At 42.9% G+C, this 13,041-nt stretch overlaps 1 protein-coding gene across 1 annotated transcript in view; it reads left to right on the top strand.

The window, feature by feature from the left end:
• The window catches only part of TRIM66 (tripartite motif containing 66), a 127,682-nt gene that overhangs the window by 42,123 nt on the left and 72,518 nt on the right, over positions 1 to 13,041 (top strand). The window contains exon 4 of the mRNA XM_043972397.1: positions 3,743 to 4,080. The gene's annotated coding sequence lies outside the window, so the exon portion shown is untranslated. The remainder of the gene's footprint in view (positions 1 to 3,742; positions 4,081 to 13,041) is intronic.

Genomic DNA, 13,041 nt, shown 5'->3' with positions numbered 1-13,041 from the left:
GTGAGGGGATAGACTATGTCCTGCCTAACTTTTGCTCTTTTCCCACATTCAATATACATTGTTCTATACAAAACATGAAGTTAATGTTTGTTGAATGAATGAATGAATACCTGAGAGAATAAAGAAAGACTGGAAACTTGGAGTGAGGAGGAATGTCATCAAGGGGAAAGCTAGCAAACAGCACAGGAACTATGTGTACTTTTAATATTCTAATAGATTATGTCATTTTCATTTGAACTCTTGAGCCCCCATCCTACTCCACAGCAACACATGATGTTTGATCTGTGTATATACGTATATGTACCTTTACATTCACATATACTTGTCTCATATCTTCCATAACCCTTCCCCAGTTGTATACACAAGGTACTTTACAAAAATAAAGCCGGTAACACACATGGGTATTTATACACTCGGGACAGTTGCTAGGGATAGTTTTACCTTGGAATTGAAGGGGTAGAGGGATTGCCATGTGTTGCCATGCTGTGGGGTCAGTAGCCGTGGATGGCAGTTGTCTAGAGGACAGCATGACCACTGTGCAATTGTGACAGAAAAGGAAGAAGTCTGAGCCCTCTGTGTTGGCAGAGGAAGGCAAGCTCCTTTAGTGGCACCATGGTGATGAGGCCCTGTGGAGGGCGGCGGGGTCACTGATTTCCTAGTGTAGAAGGATAGGGGAGGTGTAAAGCAAGAGATGAGGACAGTGGCAGGAAGTGCAGCCTCCAGATGCTGGGGCAGTGCCTCATTTTCCCAATGCTGGTTACAGCTTTGCACACATTTGCCAGGAGTCATCTAGAGGTATGTTTAGACATACAACTGATATTACTCACCAGGATCTCAGAGCCTCAACTCTATAGGATCTATGAAAATTAGACCCAGTGAAAATAAGAAATCATTAGGATCTTCATCTGTGTATTCTGAAGCTCTATTCTAGTTTGTGTCCCATTCAACTCTTCTCTAAAAAGAAGGCCATCTTTGGGACTTAAAACACGGAACTCTCAGCTCTCAAGATCTCACAAAACTACTAGCTCAGCATTTCAAGGAAGCCCGCTGACTCATACAGGAGCCCTTGATGGTTTTGCTTTGCTTAGAGATGAGAGAGTATTCAGAATCAGGTGACCAGGATGGTGAGGGGACTCAGAACTCTGCCATGTGAAGATCAGTGATCTTTCTCTCTTCACCTGCCACATGGATAAGGGATTAGACTTCTCCTTGGCTCCACGGGCCAATGCTTGGATCATTAGGTAGAAGTTGGAGAGAGTGAGATTTTGGATCACAATAAGGAAAAACTTCCCCAAATCAGAGCTTTCCAAAAGTAGAATGGTCTAGTTCTCCCATTCCCAGTAATCTTCAAGCAGAGATTGGATGACCATTTTGGGGGGTATTGTAGAGGGAATTCCTGCTCAAGTATGGGTTGGTGTAGGTGGCTCTTGCAATGAACTCTGAGAGGCTATGGTTTAGAGAGAACTGAACTCAGGAGAGGAGTTCACACAGCATCCAGGTAACCAGACTCCTAAAGACATCCATTCTTCTAGGGCTTACAGCCTCAATACTCTGAGGACACAAATAGACATCTTTCTTAGCTCAGTAAAAAAAAAGAGTTATGACAACTACCCAGTAATGCAATCAAATGTAACACTTACTGATTTTCATTTTTATAGGAAAAATATGCCCTGTGTGCAAAATAAAAGCAAAAGAAAGACACAGACCAGGGGTTAGGGAAAACATGAGGAGAAGGGAAAATATTTGTTGCAAATGAGAAATAAATCCGATGTTACTTAATGCTTCTATCACTGGAGCTGGACTGTGCAACATTATGACTGACTGCTCTAGCCAGACATTCCTCATGAGGAACAGGGTTATCAGGAATAACTTAATTCCAAGGATAATTCCTAGACCTCATTTTAGCTGTTGGTTTTAACTTCCTCTCCCTTCAGACATTTTGGCTGATTTTTGATGAGTATTTGAAAAGACCTCCCTGGGGTGTCTTCTCTAACCCCTTCCTGTATCATGAATCTTTTTGCTCTCACATCCAGCCTACCTCAAGTGTCAGAAATCCCCATCTGTCCTCTGCTTGAACATTTCTAGGGTGGAGGGGCTCACTGTCCCAGGAAGATGCCTGGTTTATTTTCAAAAGACTTATATTATTAGAAGTCTTATATTGAATAGAGTTGTTTGATTTGAGGCCCACTTTATTTCTTAAGGCCCTATGCTGTCCTGATGGAACTGCTGATAAATGGCAGGGAGAAAGCAAAAGATGGGAACAGTCCACAGCATAGGTGATTCTCCCATGGATGATCAAGAGTTGTCCATACTTCAATTACATACTTTTTCTGTCAAATGTGCTCTAAAATGTTAAATAAAAATTATAATAGAGCACCTTTTATGGGGCTTCTGCAGTCACAGTGGGGTCTTGCGACATTATTCTTCTTTTTCCTTGCACTGTGCCCTGTAAAATCTAGAACAGGGCATTTTTTTTAGTCTCCCAGTCAGTAGCATCCTGCTGCCAGGTTAGCAGGTTAGGTCCATGTTAACTTTGAAACAGTGGAAATTTGGTGTGCCTTTGTTCAAACTGATGATGAAACAAGTTTGAGTGAAAAGAATTCCCTACCTCCTTGCTTCTTTCCTGAGATATTCCTTCCTCATCTCAAAGGAGCTCAGCTTTGGAGCCAGGAGCCTAGCAGAGTTAGGCTGGAGGAAGCTTGCCTCAGGTGTTTGCTGTGAAGCACAAGGAAAAGTGCCAGAGGATGGCCAAGGCTAACTTCGTAGCTCCAGTATGGACTGTGCCTCTGTGAAGTTCTGGCATAAGGCCTGATTCCCTCCCATGCATCTCTTATCCCAGTAACAAATGAAGGGTCTAAACACTCAGGTGAGGCAGGACCATACACAGCCAGAGCTGTAGAGAGCACAGAAAGTCGTACTGAGGCAGGACATGCCAGGCCTGACATGCCCCACCTCTGCTTTGTGGTGGGCCACTACTTCTTTTTTTTTTTTTTTGAGGGGCAATGAGGGTTAAGTGACTTGCCCAGGGTCACACAGCTAGTAAGTGTCACGTGTCTGAGGCCGGATTTGAACTCAGGTCCTCCTGAACCCAGGGCCGGTGCTCTATCCACTGCACCACCTAGCTGCCCTCAGTGGGCCACTTATTCTTATCATGTGACTTCCTTTTTTAATTCTTTCAGCACGACAACAGTAATCAATACCCATCTTCAGCGTCCTCAGATTAAGTTAGGACACCAGGATTTGAGATGGGGTAGCAATCAATTACCCCAGTATTTGTTGAGTGCCTCCTAAGCACTATGTGTCAGTGTGCTCTACAGATATGTATTTGAAGCCTCACAGCAGCCCTGGGAGGCAGGGCCTATTGCTATTCCCACTTCACAGCTGAGGGGACCGAGGCAGACAGAAATTAAGTGACTTGCCCAGGGTCACGCAGCTAGCAAGTGTCCAAGGCCAGGTTTGAACACCCAACTCCAGGCCCAATGCTCTTTCCACTGCTTCACTTAGCTGGCCCTAGGCCTAGACATACAGAGGGGCATAAGGCAGGTCTCTCTACCCTGTGTGGTTGAGGGACATGTAGTTTAGGTGAAGAGGAAAGGGATATGAAGGCAAAAAAGTAATTCAAAATACCTAGGAGCTTGTGTATAACGGATCTTTGCCTTTTCCTCTATCCTCCGTAGAAGATCTCCTCAGTGAATTTGATGCTGGGCCTAAAACTGATTTTGCTTTTGTTTTATCTGTGCAGGAGTGATGAGATGATCACTAGACTGGAAAGGAAGGCTGCACACAGCAGAAGGATCTAGTAGAGGGGTCATCAGTGTGTGTGACAAGGCAGCCAACGAGGCTAAGGTGGCTATAGGCTGACTCTGGAGAGTGATACCCTCGCTGTCATTATCTGTGGGCTGACTACATCCGGGAGCATTGTATTGAGGACTGGGTGCCACATTTTAGGGAGGACATCGAGAAAATTGGAGTAAGCTCATAAGGGGACAACCAGGAAACTGAGAAGACTGGAGACCGTGCCATGTAAAATCTGATGGAAGGAATGCAGGATGTTTAGACTGGAGAAAAGAAGACTTGGAGGTGAGGCATAACGGCTTTATTTAACTAGCTGAGTGAATATCAGGTGGAGTAGTAGAATATCCGTCTAGTGCAGTGCTGCCCATCTAGGATTCTCTCCACAGTTTCCTGGTAAGTGGTCATCCAGGCTGCCCTCGAAGATAGTGAGTTCTTTGTCCTTGGAGATGGGGATAGGGACTGGATCGATGATGTCATTCATGTAGGTAACTCCTAGGAGAGGAAACTCTCCTTACCAATTTAGGTCAACACTTATGTCTCTGCAATTTACAGTCTTAGTTTAGGGGAGTGGGGGAACTAAGAAGTGAAGTGATCTGACCTAGGTCACACAGCCATATCGGATATGATAGAGAAATGAAATCCTATAACCTGAAATCTCCAGTGATGGGGAGCTCCCTGTTTCCAAGGCAAGTCAATCTACTTTTGGATGACTGGCTATTAGGAACTGTCCCCCTTTCTTTTCTATCACTTGCTTCTTCACTCCATCTCTTCTCCTCTAATTTGCCCTCTGGGGACAAGCTAAACAAATGTAATCTTTTTTTTTTTTGCATGATAGTTCCTAAAAAAAACCCCTGAATACAGTAATCATGCTCCCCATCAAGTCTACTCTTTTCCACATTGTCCATCCTCAGTTCTTTCAACCAGTTATTCTGTGGCATGATCTCCATTCCTCTCACAAACCAGGTTGTCCTCCTCTTGCCAGACTAGAGTTTGCCAGTGCCCTTCTTAAACAAACCTTTGGATCATAAACTCTGTTAATAACCACCAGGCCACTTCCCAGTGCCTGCTACCTTAATACCTAAAAGCATTGCTATCTCACTTTCAGTTTTTTCCCAAGCCCTCCCTTTACATGCACCATTTCTCTTGATCTCTACAAAACCCTATGGTGTCAACAGAGCAGGAATTAATGAACACATTTTCCAGATGACAGATATGATGTGCAGTTCTATTCTTTCACTTCCCCAAACAAGCTTGTGATGGAGTCACAACCCAGGAATTCTAACTCCCAATCTAGGGCCATCTCTCCTTCTCTGCACCATACTGCATCGATGTGGCCTCTGAGTTTGTGTTGTTGTCAATAGAATAACAAAATCCTACATAAAATAGAGGATGGAGATCCTTTCCCTACCTAAAGGTTTTGTGTGCTCCAAATTCTAGCTTCTTAAGCTCCATTGAAATATCCTCCATTCTTCCTGACACCAGACACGTACTGGAATTCAAGGCATGCTTGCACATGAGACCTTAGGAACAGTCCCAGATGGGTTGGGGAAGGGGGATGGAATGGAGAAAGGAGAGTGCTCTCCTCCCCCAAGTCAAGGATTCTAAGAACCAGAAAATGCCCCCATCCCCCATGTTTATTTCTTCTCCCAAGGCTTCTTCATTAGCCTGACTACCTTTAGAGGCCAGAGAAGGGGTCTGTGGGTCAGGGGATGGAAAGGAGCGTGGGGAATTCTGTATCTCGCAGAGAGGGGTAGGTATACAGTCACTACTAGTCTGTGGCTGTCTGTACAGCTAGTTTCCAAAGTCTCCCATCAAGAAGGATCATTAAATTTAAAGAAGCAGCTGCAAAGAGGTGGGCCAGGAAACACCTTTGTGAAGAATAAAAGTTTCCAACAGCCCAGGCTAGAGTTTCATATCCCAGCTCCTTGAATGAATCACAGAATCATCATCTAGGCCCAGTGGGGTCTAGACTGATAAGGACAAGAGTGAAAATCAGGAACACCAAGCTCTTTTCTCCCCTACCTTTGCCAGTGCCAAGGTGACCTGGGACCCAGCATCTCCTCTCAAACTTACAAACACACTCTGACTCTTTAGGACCCATAAACTCCAGGCATCTAGGGTCTTGGCATAGCAGTGGGATTGATTTCTTTGGCTAACAATAGCCACAATTTAGATAGTACTTTAAAGTTTGCAAAGTACATTTATTATCACATTTGATTGTAACAGCAGCCCTCTGTGGTAGCTTCTCCAGGTGTTAGTTCCATTTTACAGATGAGTAATCTGAAATTTAGAGACATTAAGCATGACTAGCCAGTGGTTACATAGCTAGTGGGTGTCTGAGGCAGGACTGTAGCCCAGACTTGTCTTGATTCCTTGTCTAGTGCTCTTTCTACTAAATATGCTGCATCTCTGAGTTAGAAGTAATAAACTTGTTTTACTTGGCTCCAGAGGGCAGAACTAGGAATGTAGACTCAAACTTTCAGGGCTCTGTGAATGGAAAAAAAAACACCATCTAACAATGAGAATTGTCCCAAAGTGGAATTAACTCTTTCTGAGGAGTTAGAGAGTTCCCCTTCTCTTGAGGTCTACTAGGTAAGATGGAACAGCTACTTGTTTGGGATGTTGCAGGGGGTGTTCCTGTTCAGTTATGGACTGAGCTTGCTGAGCTGTGATTCCAGAATTCTGTGAGTAGTGAGAGGTTAGACTGAAATATATTTGGGATGGACAGACTGAGTGCAACAGCAGTGTCCTGAGAGTATTAAAAGAATCAGAGGAAGGCCTCCAGCATACCTGGGTTTCTTCTCTATGGAGGAAAATTTATGGAAAGACTTGGACAAGAATATTGCACAGGGTGAGAAGGAATGGAGGGGTTTTGATCTGCCATTGGTGGAGGTAGTACCCATAGCAAGGAGAGAACAGGGCCATTGAAATAAGGATGTTGGCAGTACATCCTTAACCTTTCAAAGGAATGGCTTGGAAGATCACTTTGACCTTCCATGAAATGCCCTTGGATATGATTGTCTTTTTTATTTTTTGTTTTTTGTTTTTTGCGGGGCAATGGGGGTTAAGTGACTTGCCCAGGGTCACACAGCCAGTAAGTATCAAGTGTCTGAAGCCAGATTTGAACTCAGGAACTCCTGAATCCAGGGCCAGTGCTTTATCCACTGCGCCACCTAGCCGCCCCCTTTGGATACTATTGTCAAAGAAGATCACCTTTTTTGGAAAAGTCATTGGTTAGACCTAATATGACGAGTCCTCTCCCTTGTGGCTAGCCAGATTTTCCCCTCCTACTAGAGTGGTACCAGCCATTGTTTAGTGTTTTTTTTTTATTTGTTTGTTTTGTTTTTGATTACTACATACTGGTATTTCAGGAACCCATGAAGCAAATGTTGCTTTTCTGTGGTGTGTCTGCTGCCAGAGTAACTCAATTGGATGAAGAAATAGTGGGTCTGTTGGGAGGCTAAAGCCCCGAAAACACCCACAGTATGAATCAACAGTGTAATGTGGCAGCCAAGAAAGTGAATGTTACCTTACATTTCATTTAGACATGTCCAGGATTAAGAAGCTGAAGTCCTTCTCTATGCTGCCTTGGTCAGAATAATCTGGAGTATTGTGGTCAATTTAGGAAGGATTCTGATCAGTTGGAGAATGTCCAGAGGAGTGTGACCAGTATGGTGAAGAGCTCATGGTGAAGTCCCTGCCATAGGAGTATTGGATGTTACACCTGGAGAAGAGAAGGGCTTAGGGAGAACATGCTAGCTAACTTTTAGGGCTTAATATTTGAAAGGTCTCTTAGAAGAATTGCAGCAATTTATAATTGTTTCCAATGGGTAGAAACTAAGGACCAATGTGGTGCAAAGAGGTAAATGCAGGCTTGAGGTAATGGTGCTCTAAAATTGATGCTCTCCAAACATGTAATGGGTTACCTTGGGAGGTAATGGATTTATCTTCACTAGAGGGCTTCAATTAAAAGATGGCAGGATGACTTAAAAGGGTTTCTTTTTCAGTGAGAGATTTGACTTGATGGCTTCTGAGGTCTTGTCCAACTCTTACATTCTCCAATTCTTTGTGAAATAGCGCGGTCTTGGGAAGAATATCGTTAAAAAGCAGGCAACTGGCACTTCAGATAACACCCATCTTGGGGGATGGAAGATTGTTATCATTGACAGTAACTGTTTGCTAGATTGAATTTGTTTAATACAATGGCAAATCTACTTTAGTTAACTCTATCCCTGATCAAGATGTGCTTTTGAAACAAAAGCTGGTGAAGACAACACCTTGTGGGCATAACTGTGTACATGGTACTTTCCCAAGGGAAAATGGTGACTGAATCTGGGTTGCCAGGGAGGATGACAGTAGAGGTTCAGTCATGCATAGAATTAATGCCAATCTCTTGGTTTTAAGACAATGTCTTCAAAGCCTCCCATGTTCATCTGGCATCTTGATGTGAGCATCAAGATAATTAACAGGAGGTGTGTTCAAAACAGTGGAACCTCAGAGAACTTTTGAAACAGATTGGAACTATTAGGAGAATAATGGAGAACTAAATATTCTATTGGTTTTACACAGTACTTTCTCTCTCAAACAATACTTTTAGCTGAGAAAAAGAAATCTTTGTCCTTTTCTAGTGTGAAAGTTAACATTTTGATTAGGAAAAAAATTGAGTTTGATTTTATAAGGAACTGAGACATTAAGAAAAAAATGTATGAAATGTCCAGCTGATGGGAAAAAGTCAGATTCTCCTTCCAGAGTTTGGCCCAAGATGCATTCCATCCTCCTGACACTATCCTTATCGTGTGTCTGGAATTTTGCCTGTTATCGATCAGAGAAGTATTATTCTCACATCTGGGAGAAGCTTTTGTCAGCGTTCGATTCAGTGGCAACAGTTAACATTTTACAGATGAGGAAACTGGAGCCTGGAGGGAGGAAGTGACTTTCTGTGAGTCACGGCTCCAGGTCTGGCATTGCTTAGTGCCCGAGGAAAAGTAGAACCCAGGCTCTCTCCCTCCCAACCCCAAGCTTTCCTTTCTATAGGGTTCCTGCAAAGGCTCTGCTGTTTAGGAGCTCACACTTTTAAACCACTTCCAGGAAACAGTACACAAATTGTAAAAGATTGCTCTCTGCCAGGCTCCTCCCTCACTCCAGCAGACTCACCCACAATGACTCCTAACTTCGAAGTGCTTAGCCCAAAGATGGTAGAAGCGTTGGGAAGGAGACATGATGGGTGAAGCACCAGGTTTATTGGCTAATCATACAATCTTGGGGGTGGGATGGACTTTAGAAATCATCTAGTGCAATTCTCTCCCTTTAGAGGAGGGATCTGATAACTCTATGGTTACCCAGTGGTGGTCCAGGTATAATTTTTATTTTTATTTTTATATTTTTTAGTGAGGCAATGGGGGTTAAGTGACTTGCCCAGGGTCACACAGCTAGTAAGTGTTAAGTGTCTGAGGCCAGATTTGAACTCAGGTCCTCCTGACTCCAGGGCCGGTGCTCTATCCACTGCACCACCTAGCTGCCCCCATCTGTGCTACATTTAACAGAGGGCAGAGACAGGAGACCTGAGTTTTAATTATACCTGGACTGGGGCAGCTAGGTGGCGCAGGGGATAGAGCACCGGCCCTGGATTCAGGAGGACCTGAGTTCAAATCTGGCCTCAGACACTTAACACTTACTAGCTGTGTGACCCTGGGCAAGTCACTTAACCCCCATTGCCTCACCAAAACAACAACAACAACAACAACAACAACCAAAAACAAATGTGGCAAAGATTGTACAAGAGGCTCTTGTAATACTGCCTGGTCTGAGTAGCTGAGAAAACAGGGATGGCGTCTTTCACAGATACGGTGATGTCAAAAAGATGAATGGATTTGGGAAAGGAGTAGAGTTTTAGATGTTGTCTGAGGTAATAATTCACATGTGTATAGTGCCCTAAAGTTTTCTAAATGCTTTTATCTCATTTGATACTCATGATAACTCTGTGAAGCAGTTGCAATTATTATCCTCATCTTATGCAAGAAGAATCTGAAACTTAGAGGGGCAAAATGATTGCCCAGCATTACCCAGCCAGTAATTGTCTGAGGCAGACTTCAAATGCAGGCCTTCATAACTCAAAATCCAGAGCTCTATCCACTATACCAGCCTTTCATCTCTCTGAGATGACTGGTGTGATGTCCAACCAGAAATGTCTGGCAAGTATTTGGAGTTGGAGCTTTAAAGAGAGGTCAGAGATGTAGACGAATATTTGTATGATTAAATAAACACATTTTTAAAAATAGCCTAAAATGATTATTTTCTGAGTCTAATTCTGCTGACCTTGCTTTTGTGATGGGATTCCAGCTTGCCTCCTGAAACTCTCCGTGCCTTTGGGGGAACTAATTAGAATCACATTTCCACCAATAATGACCCCAGAGCAGAATCAGGTGATCCTTCTCCCTCCACATTTAGTGTGTATCAGGGAGAGAGCCGGGATGCCAGCGAGGGTGCTTTGGTGAGGCTTCCTAGCATATCTGTTTGACACTTTAATGTGCTCCCTGCTTTCCGGAGGGGTTCAGTTGTGATTTCTGATTCATTCCAGGATGCTCTTCTCATGTAGTATGAGCTTCTCTATTCGTCTCAGGTGATTAAGAAGAAAAAACGTTTTAGTGTTGATAAAAAAGACTTTCCCCCCACTTCAGCAGCACACACCCAGTGGCCCCAATTAGCTTTGTGTAGGCAAGGATGATCCTTGCCTCCTTTTACAGGTGGGAAAGTCACTTGTCTGGTTGTTGAGTTAATAAGTAGTAGCCCTGAGGTCACCAGACCCTTTCTCCAGTGCTCTTCTCACTGCACTCCTCTCTCTGATTTTCAGCTTCTACTTGTTCAGGATTTCTATTCCCTGAGTAACTTCTTGAGCATCCTCCCTCCCTCATCCTGATTAGCATCATTCTGGATGAATCAGATAGTTCTCTTCACTGAGGAGTTCCTTGCTGTGTAGCAGTAGTTACTGTTTTGGGGTGTTTTTTTTTTGGCGGGGCAGTGAGGGTTAAGTGACTTGTCCAGGGTCACACAGCTAATAAGTGTCAAGTGTCTGAGGCCAGATTTTGAACTCAGGTCCTCCTGAATCCAAGGCTAGTGCTTTATCCACTGTGCCACCTAGCTGCCCCCAGCAGTAGTTACTGTTGCAACCAATCAGCAAATATTTATTAAGTCCTACTGTGTGTCAAACCTTATGCTAGGTTCAGTTTATGAATATGAATTCAGGGAGCTTACATTCTTTGTTTTTAAAGGAAATTTTATTGATATCTTTTGTTTTTACACTATATATTTTTTCCTATACCACTAATCCTTGCCCTTCCAGAGAGCCTTATAACAAAGAACTTTTTAAAAGAAAAGAGGGGGCCAGCTAGGTGGCGCAGTGGATAGAGCACTGGCCCTGGAGTCAGGAGTACCTGAGTTCAAATCCGGCCTCAGACACTTAACACTTACTAGCTGTGTGACCCTGGGCAAGTCACTTAACCCCCATTGCCTCACTTAAAAAAAAAAAAAAGAAAAGAAAAGAGGAAGAAAAAAATCAGCAAAAGCTATCAACAGATGAGAAAATCTGAGGTATACAGTGTTTTATACCTGAGAACCTACTTCCTTTGTAAAGGAATTTGAAGAAGTGTTTTCTCATAACTCTTCTTTGGAGTCAAGCTTGTTCTTTGTAATTTTGCAAGATTAATTTTTGATTGCTTTGGGGTTATTGTTCTTTTCATTTATATTACTGCAGTCATTGTGTATATTGTTTTCTTGGCTCTCCTTGCTTCACTCTGCATCAGTTCAATCCATCAACAAGCATTTATTTAGTGTTTATTTGGTGTCAAGCACTGTGCTAAGTTCTAGGGGCACAAAAAGGAAGCAAAAACCTGGCCTTTGCTCCCAGAGAACTTTCATGTTAATGTGGGAGACAACATACAACATTGATAGTGATACTTCAGTGGGTCTTTGATCTCATTGGTGTGGGGCCTGCTTTCTTTTCCTCTACAACTCTTGTCCATGTCTTGCTATAAACCTTCCATAGGGGACCTAACCAATGTGATAGGGACCTTCCTCCAGATTTCTTGACATTTCATGGATGCCAATGAAATATGTAGGCTGGCCACCTGCTATCCTTCACTGCCTCTGCTTGGCTAGCCAACCTCCTTTCCCGGTCAATTAGCTTGCCAGAATTGAAGTAACAATAGCTCGCATTTGTATAGTCCTTTATGATTAAGAAACACTTTGGCTATTTTATATTAGTTTGATAATGATGTAACAACTGGAGGAAATGCCATTCATAATGCAACTCTGAGGTGAAGAGAAGCTGAGCCTTTATACTATTTTAAAACATTTCTGTGGTTGGAAGAATGGTGCTATATTATGGCAAACTATTAGATCTAAGTTTTTGATCTGGTCTTGCCTGAAAGCAGGGAAGAGACTAATCCCGAGTTCATTGATTTTTAGCTATAACCTGAAAGATTTAGTATTTCGGGCACAACTATTAAAGTGTCTAGTAGTATTTGAAAATTACAATTTAAAAATCTAAAATCATAGAATGTCAGAATTTGTCCTCCTTGAGGACAAGCTTTTATTTTTGTCTATGTTTCCCTAGTGCCTAGTATAGGGTTAGGCTACATAAAAGCAAGTTGGTGATTGCTTGCTTGCTTGCTTGGAAGGGAGCTTTGGGATCATTTGGTGCTCCCTCCTCAGTTTATGAAGAAGTAAGTTGAGGCTTAGGAAACCTGAGCAACTGGCCCAAAGACACACAGCCAGGACTAAATAACAATACACATTTCTCTTGCACTTTAAAAGCACTTTTGTCACAATATGCACAGGAAGAAGGTCATTGCAGGTATGATTTTCATTTTACAGATGAGAAAGTTCAGGCCCAGAAAATTAAAATAACACTCATGGCCAAGCAACAATGACGAGGTGATGGAGAATATATTGAAACTCATCTTTGGGTTCCCAAATCCAGAACTCCGCTTTGTTCTTTCTCTCTCCTGAGGTCTAGGCCAGTGTTCCTTTTATTCAGCTGCGCTCCTAAACAAATATGCTCTTTGGTAGGTTTCCACTTGTTATCCTGGCCCAGTAATGTACAGGATGAGTTCAGGGCATACGTTATCAACAGTACATGCATGTATGCTGGTTATTAACCAGGAAAAACTCCTCCTTTCGTTATACTTCTAGGTGGAACTATCCAGTTAGTGGTTCATTTCCAGTTACTTCTTGATCTTAGGCTGAATT

Source organism: Dromiciops gliroides, chromosome 6 (assembly GCF_019393635.1).
Source record: "Dromiciops gliroides isolate mDroGli1 chromosome 6, mDroGli1.pri, whole genome shotgun sequence".
Lineage (NCBI taxonomy): Eukaryota > Metazoa > Chordata > Mammalia > Microbiotheria > Microbiotheriidae > Dromiciops > Dromiciops gliroides.
Note: the sequence above shows the minus strand (reverse complement) of the source record. Positions and strands in the feature narration are given on the sequence as shown.